Source organism: Melospiza melodia, chromosome 1 (assembly GCF_035770615.1).
Source record: "Melospiza melodia melodia isolate bMelMel2 chromosome 1, bMelMel2.pri, whole genome shotgun sequence".
In the NCBI taxonomy this organism is placed as follows: domain Eukaryota; kingdom Metazoa; phylum Chordata; class Aves; order Passeriformes; family Passerellidae; genus Melospiza; species Melospiza melodia.
Genome location: NC_086194.1, coordinates 58537614 through 58549771, shown reverse-complemented (window position 1 = coordinate 58549771; position 12158 = coordinate 58537614). Strand labels below are relative to the sequence as shown.

General features: G+C 38.2%; 1 protein-coding gene across 4 annotated transcripts in view; it reads left to right on the top strand.

The window, feature by feature from the left end:
- TNS3 (tensin 3) overlaps positions 1–12158 on the top strand; it is a 202219-nt gene that overhangs the window by 42001 nt on the left and 148060 nt on the right. For 2 of the 4 annotated variants that reach the window (XM_063158867.1, XM_063158875.1), the window contains exons 3-4: positions 2041–2115; positions 2946–2984. The gene's annotated coding sequence lies outside the window, so the exon portion shown is untranslated. The remainder of the gene's footprint in view (positions 1–2040; positions 2116–2945; positions 2985–12158) is intronic. The other 2 variants (XM_063158847.1, XM_063158857.1) reach the window with 1 other exon arrangement.

Sequence of the window (12158 nt, the reverse complement as noted above, 5' to 3'; positions counted from 1 at the left end):
GTCCTTCTGAAATGTATTGTTTTGTGCAGTTGGTAACAGAGTGTGTAACTTTCTAAACCAATGACTGAGACCTCTTTACTTGATTTCCTGTCTCTGCATTGTCACTGGATTTAAGTCTTGCTGTTTTACTTTTTAGCTCTATATTTTTTATATAACTTTATTTTTTAGCATGTCCCAGACCTTTGAAAACTAGGAAGGAGAATTGGAGTCACTCATATATTCTCAACCTAGATTGTTTGGATGTCATAATATCCTCTGTTATCTGTTAATGGGTTTAAAAACTCTCTTGCTTTTAGCCTGTGTCTGGGTTAACAGTGGAAGAATTTGCTTCAACTGTTCATGAGAACTGAAGTTGGAATACCGGAAGATCTTGATTATTTTGCTTCATCTGAGAAGAAATGTGCTATTTGTGTATATGGAGTTAGAAGAAAAAATGGTCAGGGCATCTTGGGTTGTTCATTGAGTTTTGTAGCACAAAAGCAGCATCAGAACATCAAAGTCTTTGATTTCTGTAAAGAGAAAGTGCAGAAGACACAGAAGAAGACAAAATTTTTTGGTAAAGTCAGTTTGCTATATACAGCTGTTTCAAGTATAGAGAGTTCAGGAAAGAAAAAAAATCATGTGTTATTTTTAGTGTTAGCCCTCATCTTCTTACAGTCCAGAGTTGCCTGAATAAGATGCCACAAATCTGCAGAGATCTGCAATTCTCTTCTTAAGTTCTTGTCCACTGAATGTCCCCAGTGTTCTTGTGTCAGAAGGAAGGGGATTTTTCTAAACAGTGAGTCAGCTGTAATTAGCTAGCAAATTACAGCAGAACTGTGTTTTAGTTCACCAAAGGGGTAAAGATATGCTTGTTTCCTCAAGGGTCTTGATCAGTGGAGGGAAGGGAGACAGCAGAGACTGTATTTATGTATGTCAGTGATGACAATTTTATTCCACAGTGGTTCCAGTTAATAATTACATGAGCACGTAATGTTAGTTCATCTCTTCCATTGCACTACTCAGCCAGTCTGCCAGCTCCTTTGGTGTTTCCATTAATTATTTCTTCCTAGTATATGCAGTGAGAGGAAAGAAATTCACATATCATGTTTATCTACTTTAACCTTAGGTGTTGCTAATGAGAACATGAGCAAAACCAGTCTATAAGTATGAGGTAATCGCATGGTCAGGACAACTGAAATAGTCTTTCCTCTCTAGATGCAGGTGTTTGCTGCTTGTGGTGGTGGGGCAGGGTGCATGTGGCTTTGATTCTTTCAACTGGGCACTGTTCTGCTTGGTGATTTGTCACTTTGGCTTGAAAGGAGAGTTGGTGGTTGTAATTCAAGGTGGCATATGAAGTTCTACATGCTATGTCAGGCAAGAGGTCACCAAGGCAGATGATGTCCTTGCTTCCAGCAATAGGCATGCTATTATGACAGGTTAGTTAACATCTTCCATGTATGGAAGTATGGGTGTTTGGTTGGATAGAGTAGTGAATCATGAGTCACAGTCACAAAATGGACTGCAGAGGTGCAGCGTATTAAGACCTCGGACTTGCAGGGCCACTGAGAAGTCAGAGGGAAGAGCCGACAAACTACAAAAGTTCAGTCTGTCCCGTTTTCTTTAGGGATAGTCTAGAGATCATGAGTGAGCTGGGACTCACTTGTGCTACTTTTTTCCCCCCTTTTTATGAGTAATTTATGATTTAAGAAGCATTGAGAATTGGAGATCAATCTTTTTCATAACCATTTATGGAGTCAAATGCTGTCTCTTCTATGCTAGTGGTTAAAAGCTGTACCTGAGTGTTTAAGCTGGAGTGGGTTGTCCTTGTGTATTCAGGTAGGCCCCTTTGACTCTTTGCCTGTGTTGTGTACAGAACTGATGTTTCTTTTTGTTCTTGCAGCTTGCTCTGTTGCATGGGCTGCATCTTCTTTTTAATATTCTAAGGATTATAAATGACCTGAGGCATGAGGCCCCCTCTACCATGAATTGAGTCATCATAGGAGTTTTCAGAAGATCATAGCAGCTGTTCTGATAAAAAACTCCACCTTTGTTGTCCAGGTGTTGCTGCAGAGTTTCTGGCTCCACTCTGTTGGCTGAGAGACAAATGTGTCCCAGAGAGCCATAATTTTGAAGGTGAATATGTTAAATGAAACAGTTTTCACTGGGGTTAACCTCAAAGTGCTTGCTAAAGTGAGCATGCATGATGACTACTACGGAAGCTCAGTTGAGTGGTGTAAAGGGATGAACCTACAGTCTTTAGACTGTATGTATGAGATTTGAGGGTGCCTGCTATATGAGATTGCAGAAATAATCTAACACTTGGTTTTCCCTAGATCATCATGTAATCCAAGTCAGTAATGGTTTTCCTGACTTTCTTTGTGTTTTGGTTTCTGAATATCAAAATAAGGTGGTTTGTGGTTTTTTGGTAATGTATACAGGCTATGTTCTTCATAGGAAGTGTTTTTAATTTGGAGACAAATCTGTGAAGATATGTGACTCCACAGACTATCTGTTCTGCTTCCTCTGCTAAGCCCATGACCCAAAGTCAGTTCCAGAACAAGGGTAAGGTGTTGGGAACTGCTGAAGTTCTAGATTTCTTGAAAAGCAGAATATTTTTACTCATTAACTAAAACTGAGATGATGATTAAAGAATGTTATAAAGGATAGAGGAAGGGAGAAAACCCTTTGTGTTTCCCTGTATATGTGACGTGAGGGAAGACATTACTCTTCAACCTGTTTCATTGATTAGAGTATGTGAGCAGGGCACCAAGTCTGCATTGAGCTAGTGCTAACTTTTTAGGGAGCTGAAAGTAGATAGTACCCCTGAGAGCAGCAGTGGATGCTCAGGTTCTGTGTCTGATCTGATTGGTGCTTCTGTCTGGAAAGAGCTCAAGCAATGCAGCTGGGACATTTTCAAAGGTACTATCTTTTTTTCCTTATTTTATCATCATTTTTTATTCCAGGTGGAGACACCCTGCTTTCTTCCAAGCAGCTATGAGCTGGTAAGTATTTTTGGCACTACTGATATCCATCAGGTTTTATTAGGTAAGAGGTTAGATTATTCTTGTAGTCTCCTGTAACCTTTTATTATTTCAGTACTGTGCTATCACCTTCCTCTCTGAAGGCTTGGCAAATGAAGGGTCTCTTCCTGAAGCTTGTTACTGTGTCCTGTCCCATGCAGGAATCCACATGTTTTGTGCTTTTGTGTGTTTTAAATAAAAAAAAATACTTCAGTAATTATTTGTTTCAACATACTCATGTCTTATGTTAATTTGGAAGTACAAGTAGTGTAAGATTTATTTGAGACCTGTTATTTTTTTGTTCCTGGTGGAACCCATAGTTGGTTATAATAGAAAAACCTTAAGCCTTTTCTGGCTTGAAATACTGTAGTTGATTATTTTAGCTCCAAGGGTAGTATGAGTGATACTCGGAAGTTGGATTGTAACAGTTACTTATTGAACCAGCGCTGGCAGATGCTAGTGTCATTACTAGGACTAAGCAGCCAACAGCTGATGCACCAGTGTCACCTAAGAACTCTATGTATTTTAGGTAAGTGATACAACCACTGGCAATTAGGAATCCTACATTTCACTTCTGCATTGCTTGTGAATTGGCCAAGTTACTTTGTACATTTTTGTCTTGATCGCCCTGCTGGAAAAATAGAGGTAATGGTGCTTACCTTCATGAACCACAGAAGTCAAAAAGTGCTTTTAAAATTATTATCCTTTAAAGCAAAGCCTGGAAACCAAAATCAGTAATTTCTGGTATTATGAGGAATGTGAGTATCAACTCATTCAAGATCTCTCCTAGATTTCACCCAGTAATTAACCCATATCAGAGTCTGAGAATCTTGTATAGCATCACTGCTAAAAATATTAAAAGAAACACTTTCTTTGTAGCTCACAGTATTAGGGACATAGTGGCAACTGCACTTTCTTTCTTTTTTATTGTGCGCACAACCCAAGTATTGATTCTGAAATGGAAAACCAGTTAACTGTGGTTCAGAAGAAATTTTAAAAGATATAGCAACCTATGGGATATGTTACTAGTCATTAATAATTCTGATTGAACTTGATTTATGTGTGCATGGGGCAATGCTGATAATGTAGTCCCAATGGACTCTCTGATCTGCTGGCATGTAAAGAGTGTAGATGGCATAACTGGCCTAACCTGTTTTAGTTTACTAGCAGGAATGTGGACAGAGGTATATTCAGTCACCAAATAAACATTTACTAGTTTGGGCAGAAGGAGTGGAATTCTATTTAAATTTCTCGCAGGGATATCTGTATGTGAAATATTTCCACTATACAGCATACAGTATGTTTTATTGCTGAGAGTGAGATTGAATAGTGTGGTTTGCTTTTGGTGTGTAATGTGGTGACATTTTTATATTAGGAGTCTTTGTTCAGCACAAGTAAATTTTTTCTATTTAGTGAAGAGTTCTGTTGTTCTGAAGAAGGAATAGCTCCAAGCAATTTCTTTTAAAACTGTTTTGAGTATGAAGTTTTGACAAGATCAAGAATAAGCAGTTGAGAGGCTTAGATAATAGGGAGGGCAACATCTATTCAAATTAAACAAAACATTGTGGCATCATAATTTGCTGCTGAACCATGGATTTATCCCCATTCACTCCAGCCAAAGAATTCCAACCTTTTGGTCTTCACATGAATAAACAATACATATGCCTTCTTTAAATCAATGTTGCATCTATTTAGTCAATGTAAAGATTACGTATATTGCGCTCCTTAAACTGCCAAGATAGTAGTTAGACTCTCAGTGACATATTTCTTGAAGCCTGATGAAATTCACAGATGTTCTTTTTCTTTAAAATGTGTGTTTTATTAAGTACTTTCTTTTGTTTATTACCAAACTGGCTGTTCCCATTTCTCGTGAACCACATGTATTGAAGCTTTGTAATGACATCAGGAGCCTTATATATCAAATCAATGTAGCTGTTTGGGCTTTCAGGTGTTAAAATAGAAAGAAATTCCTGTGTTCTAACACTGCTTACTTTATGGTGTCATGTACATTCGCACATTCCTCGGAATGTGGGACGATGTTAGTCTAGCTCTATTAATTCAATTCAAATGTTTAGCAAAGATGATGTATTGCACCTAATTTTATTTCATGAAGAAACAATGCCCTATTTGTGGGAATTGTCTTTCATTGCCGAGATTTATAGCTTAATCCAAAAACTGAAGAAAAAAAAAGGGGAGGAAAAGTGTCATGGTCACTGTGTTTGTTTGTTTTTACCTTAGAGCTCAGTGAGGTAATATAGTACTTCTAAAACTAGATAAAAATCAAAGATGGTAGATTTGTTTTAATGGTCTTTACTGAAATTATTGGACTGTATTTTGAAAGATTGTTAGTTACTCAGTTGATAGTATTCCTTAAATTGATGTTTTTAATTTAAAAAAATACTGACAACTTAAGTCTTTTTCTCTAGTGCTGTCAAAATAAGAAAAGGCTTAGGCCCTAACTGTAAAGCTCTGAATACTTCTTGTTTCATCTATTACTTAAAAAAGATAAAAATGAAAAGGAAAGCCAATGGAAGTATATTATTTTAGAGATAATTTTTGGATTCCAGGAAATAGTCTAGGGTATTTTAAGATGCTTCAAAAAGGCAGTAAGCTAGTCTTCTTCACTGAATTTCTTTTTTGTCCTTCATGAGAGTGTATCTTTGAAAAGAATAAAGCAGACTAAATCTTAATTCCTCAGCGTCCCATCACATATGCTGCCAAATTTCTTGAAGCGAAGAAATGTGTAAAGGCCCAAACTTCTTACATACATGAATTCTTATCTTAAAATTACTTCATTCATGAATGGTCCTTATGACTGCATGACATGTCAGTTTTAAGATACATTTAAAAAGTGATCTTCAGCACAGAAATTTCTGATTTAACCTTAATAGCCTTTCTTCCTCCCCTCCTTTTTCCTTACATTTTTTTCCAAATGGTTACCAAAGAATTCTGCATACCTCTAGTCTGCCACTTAAATATCACTTGTCATAACTTGCTGTTATAATGCGGACAGATTAAATGGACACATACCTGTAAAGTATGTTTTACCATAACAGTCACTTCAAGCTGAAGTTTGTTTAGGTGTTTTGCTAAGTCTTTGAATGGAAGTTTGATAATTTTGATAGACATTGGGGAAGGCTGTCAATGGTTCTGATTCCCACCCCCTTCTGCATAATTATCCAAGCTTCTTTTCTGCCTGTGGAAAGAAAAATCAAAGACTTGAACATTCAGGCCTCTCCTAACAGACTAAAACCTGATTTTGAACAGTAAGCCAGATTGTGCTCTGTACTGTTTCAAAATAGGAGGAGAACAGAATAAAAGTACTTGTGGGAGAAGCAGAGATTGGTTTGCTTTGGGTTTTTTTTTGTTGTGTGTATTTTTCATTTGGTTTTTTAAAAGGAACAGGAGTATACCTTGAAAAAATTGCCGAAGAAGTGAGTGTGAAGTCACAAAGGCTTCATTTTAATTGCCTATCTCATTTTTTACTTGAAATCCAAGGTAGTTCATATATACACCTACATACATTAAACCTAGTGCCAGTATTTTTTCAAAAAACATTTCAAAAACGAAGAAGTGAAAATACATGTTGATACATAAAAGTTAAACCAAGCTCCCAGCTATGTGTGGGTAAAGTGAGGAAAAGAACAGGAAACTTTAAGAAAATTCAGTACTCTTAACAGTGTTCGTAAGAATGCTTGTTCCCTGTTGCTAAAGAACCCTCTCCTTCCTTTTTTTTTTTTGTGCTGTTGAATGCAATCCTCTCCAGAAGCTTTGTATGAGAAAGATCAATGAATATGAAAAAATGATTTTTTTATCCCTACTGCATTCATTTTTAAACACATGTTTTGAGAAAAAAATTGTGACACAATTTACTGTTCCGATGGAACACAATCTGTTTTTAATGTGGGCATGCAAGAGATTTTTTAAGAAATGGGAAGCTGAATAATTCTTTGTAGTATTGGGAAAGTCTGTGCATGTAGATGAATAATTGCATTCTTCAATTTCATTATAAGTGAGGTCTCATTACTAAAAGATATAATATGTTAATTTGGGTTAGTCAGGCATGACCTCCAAACACAGTGGAGTATGATGACAGTAACTAAACTGAACTAGAAACTGACATATACAATATATACAGTGATTTTGCTCTGCCAGCTCTGAGTTTGGTTTCTGGCTTACATTAGTAAAAGCTTTTGTGAAAAATTTATCAAATGGATTTAGTTTGTAATAAGTGTCTGTGACTAATGGCTAATTAGTTCTCATGTTTTCCTGTCTTTCTTCTTCCAAGAAATAGTGTGGAAAGCTTATGGAAAACTAGGAACTTGCCCAGCTCCATTATTTAGGGAAACTTCTTTTTTTTTTTTTTTTTCCTATATGCTACATTCAAACTTTGGTTCACAGAATCTGTGAGATGCATGCAAAACAAGCATTATATGCATATGCAGGCTTGATTTGGTGAAGGTGAAGGACATGCTAAATCTACTAGACTTACCCAATGATGTGAACTTTCCTGACTCCCTCCAAGACTGTCACCAGAGCAGTTCTTAAGGGAGTGCTGCAGGCCATAGCTGCCTGTCTCATGCGCATGCCTGCACATCATGGGAGTGGAAATGCAGCAGCCTTGTTCTGTTCTCTGATTTGTTTGCAAAAGGTGGGAATATCCAGTGGAGGTTTGTATTTGTCTGTTCAGTTCCTGCTCTGTCACCATCCAGAACAATAGTGCTCATGTCTCCGTGAAAACTGTGGGCTTTGGAGAAACGTTTAAAGGAGGGATGCTTCCTCACTTCTGATTCATGCAGCTTTCCTGAACTCACAAGGAAGCAAAGGTGAAACTTTTGCTTGAAACTTTTTGAAACTTTTTTTAAAGCTCTCTCTCTCTTGCTGTTAAGTTTTTCTTTATTAAATTTTGATGTGCGCTTTTCTCTTCCTTTCCTTTTTTTCCTTTCAGCTTCTTAAAAAGATTTACCTAGCTTTCTCAATCTCTTGATTTGTAGTCATAGATATGCAGAAGAACAGACTAATGTGACACTTTCTTGACAAAACCTGTGAGCTGATACCTGATTGAAATACTTGACATGATTGTTTTTAAACCTTTTTTGGATTTCAGCTCTCCAGAACCAGGCTGGTATGGGCCTCTTTGTAATGCATTTCTGTGAGGTTTATTTTTTAGTTTTAGATTTCAAGTGCTTACCAGAGTAAGGCCATGCTCTTCGAAGACATGCAGAGTTGAAATTCCAAAATGCTGTTTTAAGTGCAGTCAATGCCTTGTTCATTAGTGTTTGACTTAGTCATAAGAGAGCACAGAGAACAAAACTGCATGAATTGACTATTCCAATCCCTCAAATTACGAAATGCAGTGATCCCGAATTGAGCTGTGCAAGGCACACTCAATTCAAAAGCTAGTCATTGCGTTTGCCAGGAGGGAGGACTCACATTGTTTCTAGGAATATTAGAGGATTACAAGATTTAATAGGAATTAAAAGATGAATTTTTGTTATAATACAGTATGTTCAGTTCCAAGCGTTCATCCAAAATGAAATGAAAAGCAGGCTTTCTTTGAACAATCGAAGCAACAGAAACAGGGAATCAGCAAGAGGGAAAGGTGTGGTAGTTCCCAGAGCCAAGTTTTCCTGCTTGTTTGTTTTCTCCAAATTGACTTCAAACCTTTCCACTGAGTGTGGTACTTTTTCAAGGCAGAAGCATCTGCTTTTCAGAAATGTAACAGTAATTACTAGAGCAGATAAATCCAGAAGCATGATTTTCTTTCAAGGTATAGCATGCTTCTTTCTGCCATCCCACCTTTCTTTTTCTAAAGCAAAGTTACCCAGATTACTCTGTATAGATAGTTTTCAGATGGCATAGAAATTTTTCTTATTTGTTTGACTTCACTAAAAAGCAAATGGGCTTGCATAGATTCTGCTTGACAACTCACACTGGAAAAGGGAAATACCCATTACAGGGTGTATTTTTTTCCTGCTTATCTGCATAATTTTCTATTCTTTCATGGCTTATCCTGAGAGTGACAGATCTTATGTCCCTTGTGAAAATGCCTCTGATTAATATTTGAAAAGGCTTTTTCAACACTGAAATGTGTGAAAGGATAGGACGATACTAATGCCATCACTATAAGTGAATGCTAGCCGAATATTAAAATAATAAATGACTGTGGCATTAGTTCTTACAATGTAATCAATGACTGCCACTTTTCTTTCAAAAGGAAAGGACAAATCTTTTAGTGTTAATTTAAAAATCTGTTTTTCTTATAGTCAGAATTCATTGTAAAAAGCACAATGAATCATGTATCTATGAGGACCCTTCTCATCAGATAGAACTGTGAAGCAAGTGTGATACGTTAGATAAAATTCTGATCTTTGGTCTGACTGCTATATAATGGTGAATTCTGTTTGTTTTTTGCTTAACTAAACTTCAGTCTCTGGCATCCCATTCAATTTTAGTTCTCTATCATGTCAAAAATGATACTTGTTTCATTTAATTTAGATTTTTCACATTGGTGCAAAAATTTAGTACTTGATTGTAAGTAAAATGATGTGGTAGAAGTGTTACATATTTTTGATTCTCATATTTTTGATTACTTATTTTTGATTCTCATTTAATGTCATTGAATGCTGGAGTCAAACCTGTTTGTTTCTCGGAGAAATGCTTGGAGAACACCATCTGGTAGATTTTGAGGGTGGAAAGGAGGAATTTATTGGGTTTTCAATGTCTTTAAAGGGCAACCAAATGAGAAGTGTTCAGGGCAAGGTAATCTTACTGATGAGTGAAACAAAGTTAACAAATGTGAAGAAACTATAAGTGATGTCATTTTATCTTTTGCTATAATGACTTCATTTTTCCTTCAGAGAAGCCATTTTTAGGGAGTCATTGTCAAAAATCTGTGATGATTTTCTTCAATAATGGTAGGAGGGAGAGGTAGGATTGGTTTTGGAATGATTTTAGCTCGTTTCATGGAAAAGTGTTTATATTCCTAGCCATGTCAATCTAATTTCCTTTAAGTTGTCTTCATTGGGGGGTGATAAGGGTGTTTTGTTGTGTTTGATGTTGAAATGCTATGATTGGTGAGGTGCAGAGGTAGAACCATAGAATCACAGAATGGTTTGGTTGGAAGGGACCTTAAAAGATTGTCTAATTTCAACTCCCCTGCCATTGGCACGGACACCTTGCACTAGATCAGATTGCTCTGAGCCTCATCCAACCTGGCACTGAACTCTTCCAGGGATGGGTATCCACAGCTTCTCTGGGCAACCTGTTCCAGTGCCTCACTACCCTCACAGTAAAGAATTTCTTCCTAATACCTAATCTTAAACTACCCTCCTTCATTAAAGCCATTCCCCCTTCTCCTACCACTGCATACACTTGTTAAAAGTGCCTCTCCACCTTCCTTGTAGGCTCCCTTTAGGTACTTGAAGGCTGCTTTAAGGTCTCTCTGGAGTCCTTTCTTCTGCAGGCTAAACAACCCCATCTCTCTAACCCTGTTTTCATAGGAGAGGTGATCATCTTCATAGCCCTCCTCTGTATCCTGTTTCAGTGGGTTCACATTTTTCTTGTATTGTGGCCCCCAGAGCTGGATGCAGCACTCCAGGTGAGTTCTCACAGGAGCACAGGAGCAATCTGCCTTGACCTGCTGACCAGCTGCTTTTGAGGCAGGCCAGGATATGGTTGGCTTTCTCAACTGGAAGCATATGTTGTTGAGATGTATCAAGCTTCTTGTTCACCAAATCCCAAGTCCTTCTTCCTAGGGTTGCTCTTGATCCATTCTTGGCCCAGACTATATTTATGCTTGGGATTGTCACAAGGCAGGTACAGGACTTTGGATTTGACCTTGTTGAACTTCATGAAGTTTACACAGGCCCACCTTTCAAGCCTGTCTCAGTCCCTGTGCATGGCATTTTTTCCCTCCAGCATGCCCATCACATCACACAACTTGGTGTTGACAAACTTGCTGAGGGTGCACTCTCCATGTCACTGACAAAGATGTTATAGTGCCAGTCTCGAAAGCCACCCAAGGAATGCCACTGGTCTCCACTTGGACATTAAGCCATTGACTGCAACACTGTGACTATCCAGCCAATTCTTCATCCATCAAGTGGTCCATCTGTGAAATAAATGTCTCTCCAATTTATAGACAAGGGTGTTGTGTGGGACAATGTCAAATGCAATGCACAGGACCAGGTAGATGATGTCAGTCACTCTTCCTTCATCTGCCAGTTCTTGTGATGCTGTCATAGAAGGCCACCAAATTTGTCAGGCGAGATTTGCCATTAGTGAAGCCATGCTGGCCATCACCAATCACCTTATTTTCCATGTGCCTTAGCTTAGTTTCCAGGAGGATCTGCTCCATGATCTTGCCAGGCACTGAGGTGAGACTGACTCGTTTGTAGTTCCCTGGGTCTTTCTTATTTCCCTTTATAAAAATGGGGCCTATGTTTCATTTTCTTCCAGTCAGTTGGAGCTTCAGTGGAATTCTATAACTTCTCAAATGTGATGGATAGTGACTTAGCCACTTCCAGTTCCCTCAGAACCCATGGATATTTCTCATCCTGTCCCATGGACCTGTGCTCCTTCAGGTTCCTTAAGTGGCCTTGGACCTTGTGGTCTCCTACAGCAGACAGTTCTTCATTCTTCCAATCCCTGCCTTTGCCTTCATTGAGTACCTCAGCCTTTTCCATATCCTGGGTAACCAGGTCTCCCGTATCCTTCTTGATGAAACCCACATTTTCCCTAGTCTTTCTTTCATTACCAGTAAACCTATGGTAACCTACCTTTAATGCCCTTGGCCAGATCGTGTCAGTTCTGTGGCTGCTCAGACAGTTTTTTGTTTTTCTTAGTTTCTACCTTCACCTTTTTAGAATGTACCTTTTTGTCTTTGAGTTTGTCCAGATGTAACTTGTTGATCCATGCAGGCCTTTTGAAATTTATGCCCAATTTCCTCTTGGTAGGGATGCATAGCTCTTGAACCAGGAGGAGACAATACTTGAATTTCATCCAGCTTTCTTGAGGCCCTTTTCCCTCCAGGGCTTTAAACCCACAGCATTCTACCAAGGAGATCCCCAAAGAGGGGCAAGTCTGATCTGAATTCCAAGGTAGTGAGATTGATGTGCATGCTCCTCACTACCCCAAGGATCTAGAATTTCACTG